The following is a 15490-nucleotide window of genomic DNA, read 5'->3' as shown; positions in this document are numbered from 1 at the left end:
TGCCAATTTCAACCAAACATGCTAGAAATGCTCCAATTGAGCTAATTAGCTTATTGTGAGAATATTGCAATTGTCTGACAAAAGCGAAAAATGTAAATTTACAATTTCAACCAAACATGCTAGAAATGCTCCAATTGAGCTAATTAGCTTATTGTGAGAATATTACAAACGTCTGACAAAACTGAAAAATGTAAAATGCCAATTTCAACCAAACATGCTAGAAATGCTCCAATTGAGCTAATTAGCTTATTGTGAGAATATTGCAATTGTCTGACAAAAGCGAAAAATGTAAATTTCCAATTTCAACCAAACATGCTAGAAATGTTCCAATTGAGCTAATTAGCTAATTGTGAGAATATTACAAACGTCTGACGAAAGTAAAAAATGTAAATTTCTGATTTCAACCAAACACGCTAAAAATGCTCCAATTGAGCTAATTAGCTTATTGTGAGAATATTACAAACGTCTGACAAAACTGAAAAATGTAAATTTCCAATTTCAACCAAACATGCTAGAAAGGCTCCAATTGAGCTAATTAGCTTATTGTGAGAATATTGCAATTGTCTGACAAAAGTGAAAAATGTAAATTTCCAATTTCAACCAAACATGCTAGAAATGCTCCAATTGAGCTAATTAGCTTATTGTGAGAATATTACAAACGTCTGACAAAAGTAAAAAATGTAAATTTCTGATTTCAACCAAACATGCTAGAAAGGCTCCAATTGAGCTAATTAGCTTATTGTGAGAATATTACAAACGTCTGACAAAAGTGAAAAATGTAAATTTCCAATTTCAACCAAACATGCTAGAAATGCTCCAATTGAGCTAATTAGCTTATTGTGAGAATATTACAAACGTCCGACAAAAGTGAAAAATGTAAATTTCCAATTTCAACCAAACATGCTAGAAATGCTCAAATTGAGCTTATTAGCTTATTGTGAGAATATTACAAACGTCTGACAAAACTGAAAAATGTAAATTTCCAATTTCAACCAAACATGCTAGAAATGCTCCAATTAAGCTAATTAGCTTATTGTGAGAATATTACAAACGTTTGACCAAACTGAAAAATGTAAATTTCCAATTTAGACCAAACAAGCTAGAAATGCTCCAATTGAGCTAATTAGCTTATTGTGAGAATATCACAAACGTCTGACAAAACTGAAAAATGTAATTTTCCAATTTCAACCAAACATGCTAGAAATGCTCCAATTGAGCTAATTAGCTTATTGATAGAATATTGCAATTGTCTGACAAAACTGAAAAATGTAAATTTCCAATTTCAACCAAACATGCTAGAAATGCTCCAATTGAGCTAATTAGCTTATTGTTAGAATATTACAAACGTCTGACAAAAGTGAAAAATGTAAATTTCCAATTTCAACCAAACATGCTAGAAATGCTCCAATTGAGCTAATTAGCTTATTGTGAGAATATTACAAACGTCTGACAAAACTGAAAAATGTAAATTTCCAATTTCAACCAAACATGCTAGAAATGCTCCAATTGAGCTAATTAGCTTATTGTGAGAATATTACAAACGTCTGACAAAAGTAAAAAATGTAAATTTCTGATTTCAACCAAACATGCTAGAATTGCTCCAATTGAGCTAATTAGCTTATTGTGAGAATATTACAAACGTCTGACAAAACTGAAAAATGTAAATTTCCAATTTCAACCAAACATGCTAGAAATGCTCCAATTGAGCTAGTTAGCTTAGTGTGAGAATATTGCAATTGTCTGACAAAAGTGAAAAATGTAAATTTTCAATTTCAACCAAACATGCTAGAAATGCTCCAATTGAGCTAATTAGCTTATTGTGAGAATATTACAAACGTCCCACAAAAGTGAAAAATGTAAATTTCCAATTTCAACCAAACATGCTAGAAATGCTCCAATTGAGCTAATTAGCTTATTGTGAGAATATTACAAACGTCTGACAAAACTGAAAAATGTAAATTTCCAATTTCAACCAAACATGCTAGAAATGCTCCAATTGAGCTAATTAGCTTATTGTGAGAATATTACAAACGTCTGACAAAACTGAAAAATGTAAATTTCCAATTTCAACCAAACAAGCTAGAAATGCTCCAATTGAGCTAATTAGCTTATTGTGAGAATATTACAAACGTCTGACAAAACTGAAAAATAGAAATTTCCAATTTCAACCAAACATGCTAGAAATGCTCCAATTGAGCCAATTAGCTTATTGATAGAATATTGCAATTGTCTGACAAAACTGAAAAATGTAAATTTCCAATTTCAACCAAACATGCTAGAAATGCTCCAATTGAGCTAATTAGCTAATTGTTAGAATATTACAAACGTCTGACAAAAGTGAAAAATGTAAATTTCCAATTTCAACCAAACATGCTAGAAATGCTCCAATTGAGCTAATTAGCTTATTGTGAGAATATTACAAACGTCTGAAAAAACTGAAAAATGTAAATTTCCAATTTCAACCAAACATGCTAGAAATGTTCCAATTGAGCTAATTAGCTTATTATGAGAATATTACAAACGTCTGACAAAAGTGAAAAATGTAAATTTCCAATTTCAACCAAACATGCTAGAAATGCTCCAATTGAGCTAATTAGCTTATTGTGAGAATATTACAAACGTCTGACAAAACTGAAAAATGTAAATTTCCAATTTCAACCAAACATGCTAGAAATGCTCCAATTGAGCTAATTAGCTTATTGTGAGAATATTGCAATTGTATGACAAAAGCGAAAAATGTAAATTTCCAATTTCAACCAAACATGCTAGAAATGCTCCAATTGAGCTAATTAGCTTATTGTGAGAATATTACAAACGTCTGACAAAAGTGAAAAATGTAAATTTCCAATTTTAACCAAACATGCTAGAAATGCTCCAATTGAGCTAATTAGCTTATTGTGAGAATATTACAAACGTCTGACAAAACTGAAAAATGTAAATTGCCAATTTCAACCAAACATGCTAGAAATGCTCCAATTGAGCTAATTAGCTTATTGTGAGAATATTGCAATTGTCTGACAAAAGCGAAAAATGTAAATTTCCAATTTCAACCAAACATGCTAGAAATGCTCCAATTGAGCTAATTAGCTCATTGTGAGAATATTACAAACGTCTGACAAAAGTAAAAAATGTAAATTTCTGATTTCAACCAAACATGCTAGAAATGCTCCAATTGAGCTAATTAGCTTATTGTGAGAATATTACAAACGTCTGACAAAACTGAAAAATGTAAATTTCCAAATTCAACCAAACATGCTAGAAATGCTCCAATTGAGCTAACTAGCTTATTGTGAGAATATTACAAACGTCCGACAAAAGTGAAAAATGTAAATTTCCAATTTCAACCAAACATGCTAGAAATGCTCAAATTGAGCTTATTAGCTTATTGTGAGAATATTACAAACGTCTGACAAAACTGAAAAATGTAAATTTCCAATTTCAACCAAACATGCTAGAAATGCTCCAATTGAGCTAATTAGCTTATTGTGAGAATATTACAAACGTCTGACCAAACTGAAAAATGTAAATTTCCAATTTCAACCAAACATGCTAGAAATGCTCCAATTGAGCTAATTAGCTTATTGTTAGAATATTACAAACGTCTGACAAAAGTGAAAAATGTAAATTTCCAATTCAACCAAACATGCTAGAAATGCTCCAATTGAGCTAATTAGCTTATTGTGAGAATATTACAAACGTCTGACAAAAGTGAAAAATGTAAATTTCCAATTTTAACCAAACATGCTAGAAATGCTCCAATTGAGCTAATTAGCTTATTGTGAGAATATTACAAACGTCTGACAAAAGTGAAAAATGTAAATTTCCAATTTTAACCAAACATGCTAGAAATGCTCCAATTGAGCTAATTAGCTTATTGTGAGAATATTACAAACGTCTGACAAAACTGAAAAATGTAAATTTCCAATTTCAACCAAACATGCTAGAAATGCTCCAATTGAGCTAATTAGCTTATTGTGAGAATATTACAAACGTCTGACAAAACTGAAAAATGTAAATTTCCAATTTCAACCAAACAAGCTAGAAATGCTCCAATTGAGCTAATTAGCTTATTGTGAGAATATTACAAACGTCTGACAAAACTGAAAAATAGAAATTTCCAATTTCAACCAAACATGCTAGAAATGCTCCAATTGAGCTAATTAGCTTATTGATAGAATATTGCAATTGTCTGACAAAACTGAAAAATGTAAATTTCCAATTTCAACCAAACATGCTAGAAATGCTCCAATTGAGCTAATTAGCTAATTGTTAGAATATTACAAACGTCTGACAAAAGTGAAAAATGTAAATTTCCAATTTCAACCAAACATGCTAGAAATGCTCCAATTGAGCTAATTAGCTTATTGTGAGAATATTACAAACGTCTGAAAAAACTGAAAAATGTAAATTTCCAATTTCAACCAAACATGCTAGAAATGTTCCAATTGAGCTAATTAGCTTATTGATAGAATATTGCAATTGTCTGACAAAACTGAAAAATGTAAATTTCCAATTTCAACCAAACATGCTAGAAATGCTCCAATTGAGCTAATTAGCTTATTGTTAGAATATTACAAACGTTTGACAAAAGTGAAAAATGTAAATTTCCAATTTCAACCAAACATGCTAGAAATGCTCCAATTGAGCTAATTAGCTTATTGTGAGAATATTACAAACGTCTGACAAAAGTGAAAAATGTAAATTTCCAATTTCAACCAAACATGCTAGAAATGCTCCAATTGAGCTAATTAGCTTATTGTGAGAATATTACAAACGTCTGACAAAAGTAAAAAATGTAAATTTCTGATTTCAACCAAACATGCTAGAATTGCTCCAATTGAGCTAATTAGCTTATTGTGAGAATATTACAAACGTCTGACAAAACTGAAAAATGTAAATTTCCAATTTCAACCAAACATGCTAGAAATGCTCCAATTGAGCTAGTTAGCTTATTGTGAGAATATTGCAATTGTCTGACAAAAGTGAAAAATGTAAATTTTCAATTTCAACCAAACATGCTAGAAATGCTCCAATTGAGCTAATTAGCTTATTGTGAGAATATTACAAACGTCCCACAAAAGTGAAAAATGTAAATTTCCAATTTCAACCAAACATGCTAGAAATGCTCCAATTGAGCTAATTAGCTTATTGTGAGAATATTACAAACGTCTGACAAAACTGAAAAATGTAAATTTCCAATTTCAACCAAACATGCTAGAAATGCTCCAATTGAGCTAATTAGCTTATTGTGAGAATATTACAAACGTCTGACAAAACTGAAAAATGTAAATTTCCAATTTCAACCAAACAAGCTAGAAATGCTCCAATTGAGCTAATTAGTTTATTGTGAGAATATTACAAACGTCTGACAAAACTGAAAAATAGAAATTTCCAATTTCAACCAAACATGCTAGAAATGCTCCAATTGAGCCAATTAGCTTATTGATAGAATATTGCAATTGTCTGACAAAACTGAAAAATGTAAATTTCCAATTTCAACCAAACATGCTAGAAATGCTCCAATTGAGCTAATTAGCTAATTGTTAGAATATTACAAACGTCTGACAAAAGTGAAAAATGTAAATTTCCAATTTCAACCAAACATGCTAGAAATGCTCCAATTGAGCTAATTAGCTTATTGTGAGAATATTACAAACGTCTGAAAAAACTGAAAAATGTAAATTTCCAATTTCAACCAAACATGCTAGAAATGTTCCAATTGAGCTAATTAGCTTATTGTGAGAATATTACAAACGTCTGACAAAAGTGAAAAATGTAAATTTCCAATTTCAACCAAACATGCTAGAAATGCTCCAATTGAGCTAATTAGCTTATTGTGAGAATATTACAAACGTCTGACAAAACTGAAAAATGTAAATTTCCAATTTCAACCAAACATGCTAGAAATGCTCCAATTGAGCTAATTAGCTTATTGTGAGAATATTGCAATTGTATGACAAAAGCGAAAAATGTAAATTTCCAATTTCAACCAAACATGCTAGAAATGCTCCAATTGAGCTAATTAGCTTATTGTGAGAATATTACAAACGTCTGACAAAAGTGAAAAATGTAAATTTCCAATTTCAACCAAACATGCTAGAAATGCTCCAATTGAGCTAATTAGCTTATTGTGAGAATATTACAAACGTCTGACAAAACTGAAAAATGTAAATTTCCAATTTCAACCAAACATGCTAGAAATGCTCCAATTGAGCTAATTAGCTTATTGTGAGAATATTGCAATTGTCTGACAAAAGCGAAAAATGTAAATTTCCAATTTCAACCAAACATGCTAGAAATGCTCCAATTGAGCTAATTAGCTTATTGTGAGAATATTACAAACGTCTGACAAAACTGAAAAATGTAAATTTCCAATTTCAACCAAACATGCTAGAAATGCTCCAATTGAGCTAATTAGCTTATTGTTAGAATATTACAAACGTCTGACAAAAGTGAAAAATGTAAATTTCCAATTCAACCAAACATGCTAGAAATGCTCCAATTGAGCTAATTAGCTTATTGTGAGAATATTACAAACGTCTGACAAAAGTGAAAAATGTAAATTTCCAATTTTAACCAAACATGCTAGAAATGCTCCAATTGAGCTAATTAGCTTATTGTGAGAATATTACAAACGTCTGACAAAAGTGAAAAATGTAAATTTCCAATTTTAACCAAACATGCTAGAAATGCTCCAATTGAGCTAATTAGCTTATTGTGAGAATATTACAAACGTCTGACAAAACTGAAAAATGTAAATTTCCAATTTCAACCAAACATGCTAGAAATGCTCCAATTGAGCTAATTAGCTTATTGTGAGAATATTACAAACGTCTGACAAAACTGAAAAATGTAAATTTCCAATTTCAACCAAACAAGCTAGAAATGCTCCAATTGAGCTAATTAGCTTATTGTGAGAATATTACAAACGTCTGACAAAACTGAAAAATAGAAATTTCCAATTTCAACCAAACATGCTAGAAATGCTCCAATTGAGCTAATTAGCTTATTGATAGAATATTGCAATTGTCTGACAAAACTGAAAAATGTAAATTTCCAATTTCAACCAAACATGCTAGAAATGCTCCAATTGAGCTAATTAGCTAATTGTTAGAATATTACAAACGTCTGACAAAAGTGAAAAATGTAAATTTCCAATTTCAACCAAACATGCTAGAAATGCTCCAATTGAGCTAATTAGCTTATTGTGAGAATATTACAAACGTCTGAAAAAACTGAAAAATGTAAATTTCCAATTTCAACCAAACATGCTAGAAATGTTCCAATTGAGCTAATTAGCTTATTGATAGAATATTGCAATTGTCTGACAAAACTGAAAAATGTAAATTTCCAATTTCAACCAAACATGCTAGAAATGCTCCAATTGAGCTAATTAGCTTATTGTTAGAATATTACAAACGTTTGACAAAAGTGAAAAATGTAAATTTCCAATTTCAACCAAACATGCTAGAAATGCTCCAATTGAGCTAATTAGCTTATTGTGAGAATATTACAAACGTCTGACAAAAGTGAAAAATGTAAATTTCCAATTTCAACCAAACATGCTAGAAATGCTCCAATTGAGCTAATTAGCTTATTGTGAGAATATTACAAACGTCTGACAAAAGTAAAAAATGTAAATTTCTGATTTCAACCAAACATGCTAGAATTGCTCCAATTGAGCTAATTAGCTTATTGTGAGAATATTACAAACGTCTGACAAAACTGAAAAATGTAAATTTCCAATTTCAACCAAACATGCTAGAAATGCTCCAATTGAGCTAGTTAGCTTATTGTGAGAATATTGCAATTGTCTGACAAAAGTGAAAAATGTAAATTTTCAATTTCAACCAAACATGCTAGAAATGCTCCAATTGAGCTAATTAGCTTATTGTGAGAATATTACAAACGTCCCACAAAAGTGAAAAATGTAAATTTCCAATTTCAACCAAACATGCTAGAAATGCTCCAATTGAGCTAATTAGCTTATTGTGAGAATATTACAAACGTCTGACAAAACTGAAAAATGTAAATTTCCAATTTCAACCAAACATGCTAGAAATGCTCCAATTGAGCTAATTAGCTTATTGTGAGAATATTACAAACGTCTGACAAAACTGAAAAATGTAAATTTCCAATTTCAACCAAACAAGCTAGAAATGCTCCAATTGAGCTAATTAGTTTATTGTGAGAATATTACAAACGTCTGACAAAACTGAAAAATAGAAATTTCCAATTTCAACCAAACATGCTAGAAATGCTCCAATTGAGCCAATTAGCTTATTGATAGAATATTGCAATTGTCTGACAAAACTGAAAAATGTAAATTTCCAATTTCAACCAAACATGCTAGAAATGCTCCAATTGAGCTAATTAGCTAATTGTTAGAATATTACAAACGTCTGACAAAAGTGAAAAATGTAAATTTCCAATTTCAACCAAACATGCTAGAAATGCTCCAATTGAGCTAATTAGCTTATTGTGAGAATATTACAAACGTCTGAAAAAACTGAAAAATGTAAATTTCCAATTTCAACCAAACATGCTAGAAATGTTCCAATTGAGCTAATTAGCTTATTGTGAGAATATTACAAACGTCTGACAAAAGTGAAAAATGTAAATTTCCAATTTCAACCAAACATGCTAGAAATGCTCCAATTGAGCTAATTAGCTTATTGTGAGAATATTACAAACGTCTGACAAAACTGAAAAATGTAAATTTCCAATTTCAACCAAACATGCTAGAAATGCTCCAATTGAGCTAATTAGCTTATTGTGAGAATATTGCAATTGTATGACAAAAGCGAAAAATGTAAATTTCCAATTTCAACCAAACATGCTAGAAATGCTCCAATTGAGCTAATTAGCTTATTGTGAGAATATTACAAACGTCTGACAAAAGTGAAAAATGTAAATTTCCAATTTCAACCAAACATGCTAGAAATGCTCCAATTGAGCTAATTAGCTTATTGTGAGAATATTACAAACGTCTGACAAAACTGAAAAATGTAAATTTCCAATTTCAACCAAACATGCTAGAAATGCTCCAATTGAGCTAATTAGCTTATTGTGAGAATATTGCAATTGTCTGACAAAAGCGAAAAATGTAAATTTCCAATTTCAACCAAACATGCTAGAAATGCTCCAATTGAGCTAATTAGCTCATTGTGAGAATATTACAAACGTCTGACAAAAGTAAAAAATGTAAATTTCTGATTTCAACCAAACATGCTAGAAATGCTCCAATTGAGCTAATTAGCTTATTGTGAGAATATTACAAACGTCTGACAAAACTGAAAAATGTAAATTTCCAATTTCAACCAAACATGCTAGAAATGCTCCAATTGAGCTAACTAGCTTATTGTGAGAATATTACAAATGTCCGACAAAAGTGAAAAATGTAAATTTCCAATTTCAACCAAACATGCTAGAAATGCTCAAAAGGAGCTTATTAGCTTATTGTGAGAATATTACAAACGTCTGACAAAACTGAAAAATGTAAATTTCCAATTTCAACCAAACATGCTAGAAATGCTCCAATTGAGCTAATTAGCTTATTGTGAGAATATTACAAACGTCTGACCAAACTGAAAAATGTAAATTTCCAATTTCAACCAAACATGCTAGAAATGCTCCAATTGAGCTAATTAGCTTATTGTTAGAATATTACAAACGTCTGACAAAAGTGAAAAATGTAAATTTCCAATTTCAACCAAACATGCTAGAAATGCTCCAATTGAGCTAATTAGCTTATTGTGAGAATATTACAAACGTCTGACAAAAGTGAAAAATGTAAATTTCCAATTTCAACCAAACATGCTAGAAATGCTCCAATTGGGCTAATTAGCTTATTGTGAGAATATTACAAACGTCTGACAAAACTGAAAAATGTAAATTTCCAATTTCAACCAAACATGCTAGAAATGCTCCAATTGAGCTAATTAGCTTATTGTGAGAATATTACAAACGTCTGACAAAAGTAAAATATGTAAATTTCTGATTTCAACCAAACATGCTAGAATTGCTCCAATTGAGCTAATTAGCTTATTGTGAGAATATTACAAACGTCTGACAAAACTGAAAAATGTAAATTTCCAATTTCAACCAAACATGCTAGAAATGCTCCAATTGAGCTAGTTAGCTTATTGTGAGAATATTGCAATTGTCTGACAAAAGTGAAAAATGTAAATTTTCCATTTCAACCAAACATGCTAGAAACGCTCCAATTGAGCTAATTAGCTTATTGTGAGAATATTACAAACGTCCCACAAAAGTGAAAAATGTAAATTTCCAATTTCAACCAAACATGCTAGAAATGCTCCAATTGAGCTAATTAGCTTATTGTGAGAATATTACAAACGTCTGACAAAACTGAAAAATGTAAATTTCCAATTTCAACCAAACATGCTAGAAATGCTCCAATTGAGCTAATTAGCTTATTGTGAGAATATTACAAACGTCTGACAAAACTGAAAAATGTAAATTTCCAATTTCAACCAAACAAGCTAGAAATGCTCCAATTGAGCTAATTAGCTTATTGTGAGAATATTACAAACGTCTGACAAAAGTGAAAAATGTAAATTTCCAATTTCAACCAAACATGCTAGAAATGCTCCAATTGAGCTAATTAGCTTATTGTGAGAATATTACAAACGTCTGACAAAAGTGAAAAATGTAAATTTCCAATTTCAACCAAACATGCTAGAAATGCTCAAATTGAGCTTATTAGCTTATTGTGAGAATATTACAAACGTCTGACAAAACTGAAAAATGTAAATTTCCAATTTCAACCAAACATGCTAGAAATGCTCCAATTGAGCTAATTAGCTTATTGTGAGAATATTACAAACGTCTGACAAAAGTGAAAAATGTAAATTTCCAATTTCAACCAAACATGCTAGAAATGCTCAAATTGAGCTTATTAGCTTATTGTGAGAATATTACAAACGTCTGACAAAACTGAAAAATGTAAATTTCCAATTTCAACCAAACATGCTAGAAATGCTCCAATTGAGCTAATTAGCTTATTGTGAGAATATTACAAACGTCTGACAAAAGTGAAAAATGTAAATTTCCAATTTCAACCAAACATGCTAGAAATGCTCCAATTGAGCTAATTAGCTTATTGTGAGAATATTACAAACGTCTGACAAAACTGAAAAATGTAAATTTCCAATTTCAACCAAACATGCTAGAAATGCTCCAATTGAGCTAATTAGCTTATTGTGAGAATATTACAAACGTCTGACAAAAGTAAAAAATGTAAATTTCTGATTTCAACCAAACATGCTAGAATTGCTCCAATTGAGCTAATTAGCTTATTGTGAGAATATTACAAACGTCTGACAAAACTGAAAAATGTAAATTTCCAATTTCAACCAAACATGCTAGAAATGCTCCAATTGAGCTAGTTAGCTTATTGTGAGAATATTGCAATTGTCTGACAAAAGTGAAAAATGTAAATTTTCAATTTCAACCAAACATGCTAGAAATGCTCCAATTGAGCTAATTAGCTTATTGTGAGAATATTACAAACGTCCCACAAAAGTGAAAAATGTAAATTTCCAATTTCAACCAAACATGCTAGAAATGCTCCAATTGAGCTAATTAGCTTATTGTGAGAATATTACAAACGTCTGACAAAACTGAAAAATGTAAATTTCCAATTTCAACCAAACATGCAAGAAATGCTCCAATTGAGCTAATTAGCTTATTGTGAGAATATTACAAACGTCTGACAAAACTGAAAAATGTAAATTTCCAATTTCAACCAAACAAGCTAGAAATGCTCCAATTGAGCTAATTAGCTTATTGTGAGAATATTACAAACGTCTGACAAAAGTGAAAAATGTAAATTTCCAATTTCAACCAAACATGCTAGAAATGCTCCAATTGAGCTAATTAGCTTATTGTGAGAATATTACAAACGTCTGACAAAACTGAAAAATGTAAATTTCCAATTTCAACCAAACAAGCTAGAAATGCTCCAATTGAGCTAATTAGCTTATTGTGAGAATATTACAAACGTCTGACAAAAGTGAAAAATGTAAATTTCCAATTTCAACCAAACATGCTAGAAATGTTCCAATTGAGCTAATTAGCTTATTGTGAGAATATTACAAACGTCTGACAAAACTGAAAAATGTAAATTTCCAATTTCAACCAAACATGCTAGAAATGCTCCAATTGAGCTAATTAGCTTATTGTGAGAATATTGCAATTGTATGACAAAACTGAAAAATGTAAATTTCCAATTTCAACCAAACATGCTAGAAATGCTCCAATTGAGCTAATTAGCTTATTGTGAGAATATTACAAACGTCTGACAAAAGTGAAAAATGTAAATTTCCAATTTCAACCAAACATGCTAGAAATGCTCAAATTGAGCTTATTAGCTTATTGTGAGAATATTACAAACGTCTGACAAAACTGAAAAATGTAAATTTCCAATTTCAACCAAACATGCTAGAAATGCTCCAATTGAGCTAATTAGCTTATTGTGAGAATATTACAAACGTCTGACAAAAGTGAAAAATGTAAATTTCCAATTTCAACCAAACATGCTAGAAATGCTCCAATTGAGCTAATTAGCTTATTGTGAGAATATTACAAACGTCTGACAAAACTGAAAAATGTAAATTTCCAATTTCAACCAAACATGCTAGAAATGCTCCAATTGAGCTAATTAGCTTATTGTGAGAATATTACAAACGTCTGACAAAAGTAAAAAATGTAAATTTCTGATTTCAACCAAACATGCTAGAATTGCTCCAATTGAGCTAATTAGCTTATTGTGAGAATATTACAAACGTCTGACAAAACTGAAAAATGTAAATTTCCAATTTCAACCAAACATGCTAGAAATGCTCCAATTGAGCTAGTTAGCTTATTGTGAGAATATTGCAATTGTCTGACAAAAGTGAAAAATGTAAATTTTCAATTTCAACCAATCATGCTAGAAATGCTCCAATTGAGCTAATTAGCTTATTGTGAGAATATTACAAACGTCCCACAAAAGTGAAAAATGTAAATTTCCAATTTCAACCAAACATGCTAGAAATGCTCCAATTGAGCTAATTAGCTTATTGTGAGAATATTACAAACGTCTGACAAAAGTGAAAAATGTAAATTTCCAATTTCAACCAAACATGCTAGAAATGCTCCAATTGAGCTAATTAGCTTATTGTGAGAATATTACAAACGTCTGACAAAACTGAAAAATGTAAATTTCCAATTTCAACCAAACATGCTAGAAATGCTCCAATTGAGCTAATTAGCTTATTGTGAGAATATTACAAACGTCTGACAAAAGTAAAAAATGTAAATTTCTGATTTCAACCAAACATGCTAGAATTGCTCCAATTGAGCTAATTAGCTTATTGTGAGAATATTACAAACGTCTGACAAAACTGAAAAATGTAAATTTCCAATTTCAACCAAACATGCTAGAAATGCTCCAATTGAGCTAGTTAGCTTATTGTGAGAATATTGCAATTGTCTGACAAAAGTGAAAAATGTAAATTTTCAATTTCAACCAAACATGCTAGAAATGCTCCAATTGAGCTAATTAGCTTATTGTGAGAATATTACAAACGTCCCACAAAAGTGAAAAATGTAAATTTCCAATTTCAACCAAACATGCTAGAAATGCTCCAATTGAGCTAATTAGCTTATTGTGAGAATATTACAAACGTCTGACAAAACTGAAAAATGTAAATTTCCAATTTCAACCAAACATGCAAGAAATGCTCCAATTGAGCTAATTAGCTTATTGTGAGAATATTACAAACGTCTGACAAAACTGAAAAATGTAAATTTCCAATTTCAACCAAACAAGCTAGAAATGCTCCAATTGAGCTAATTAGCTTATTGTGAGAATATTACAAACGTCTGACAAAAGTGAAAAATGTAAATTTCCAATTTCAACCAAACATGCTAGAAATGCTCCAATTGAGCTAATTAGCTTATTGTGAGAATATTACAAACGTCTGACAAAACTGAAAAATGTAAATTTCCAATTTCAACCAAACAAGCTAGAAATGCTCCAATTGAGCTAATTAGCTTATTGTGAGAATATTACAAACGTCTGACAAAAGTGAAAAATGTAAATTTCCAATTTCAACCAAACATGCTAGAAATGTTCCAATTGAGCTAATTAGCTTATTGTGAGAATATTACAAACGTCTGACAAAACTGAAAAATGTAAATTTCCAATTTCAACCAAACATGCTAGAAATGCTCCAATTGAGCTAATTAGCTTATTGTGAGAATATTGCAATTGTATGACAAAACTGAAAAATGTAAATTTCCAATTTCAACCAAACATGCTAGAAATGCTCCAATTGAGCTAATTAGCTTATTGTGAGAATATTACAAACGTCTGACAAAAGTGAAAAATGTAAATTTCCAATTTCAACCAAACATGCTAGAAATGCTCAAATTGAGCTTATTAGCTTATTGTGAGAATATTACAAACGTCTGACAAAACTGAAAAATGTAAATTTCCAATTTCAACCAAACATGCTAGAAATGCTCCAATTGAGCTAATTAGCTTATTGTGAGAATATTACAAACGTCTGACAAAAGTGAAAAATGTAAATTTCCAATTTCAACCAAACATGCTAGAAATGCTCCAATTGAGCTAATTAGCTTATTGTGAGAATATTACAAACGTCTGACAAAACTGAAAAATGTAAATTTCCAATTTCAACCAAACATGCTAGAAATGCTCCAATTGAGCTAATTAGCTTATTGTGAGAATATTACAAACGTCTGACAAAAGTAAAAAATGTAAATTTCTGATTTCAACCAAACATGCTAGAATTGCTCCAATTGAGCTAATTAGCTTATTGTGAGAATATTACAAACGTCTGACAAAACTGAAAAATGTAAATTTCCAATTTCAACCAAACATGCTAGAAATGCTCCAATTGAGCTAGTTAGCTTATTGTGAGAATATTGCAATTGTCTGACAAAAGTGAAAAATGTAAATTTTCAATTTCAACCAATCATGCTAGAAATGCTCCAATTGAGCTAATTAGCTTATTGTGAGAATATTACAAACGTCCCACAAAAGTGAAAAATGTAAATTTCCAATTTCAACCAAACATGCTAGAAATGCTCCAATTGAGCTAATTAGCTTATTGTGAGAATATTACAAACGTCTGACAAAACTGAAAAATGTAAATTTCCAATTTCAACCAAACATGCAAGAAATGCTCCAATTGAGCTAATTAGCTTATTGTGAGAATATTACAAACGTCTGACAAAACTGAAAAATGTAAATTTCCAATTTCAACCAAACAAGCTAGAAATGCTCCAATTGAGCTAATTAGCTTATTGTGAGAATATTACAAACGTCTGAAAAAACTGAAAAATGTAAATTTCCAATTTCAACCAAACATGCTAGAAATGTTCCAATTGAGCTAATTAGCTTATTGATAGAATATTGCAATTGTCTGACAAAAGTGAAAAATGTAAATTTCCAATT

The sequence above is a fragment of the Watersipora subatra genome, chromosome 11, assembly GCF_963576615.1.
Source record: "Watersipora subatra chromosome 11, tzWatSuba1.1, whole genome shotgun sequence".
Classification (NCBI taxonomy): Eukaryota; Metazoa; Bryozoa; class Gymnolaemata; order Cheilostomatida; family Watersiporidae; genus Watersipora; species Watersipora subatra.
The sequence above is the reverse complement of the archived record's forward strand: the minus strand, read 5'-3'. Positions refer to the sequence as shown.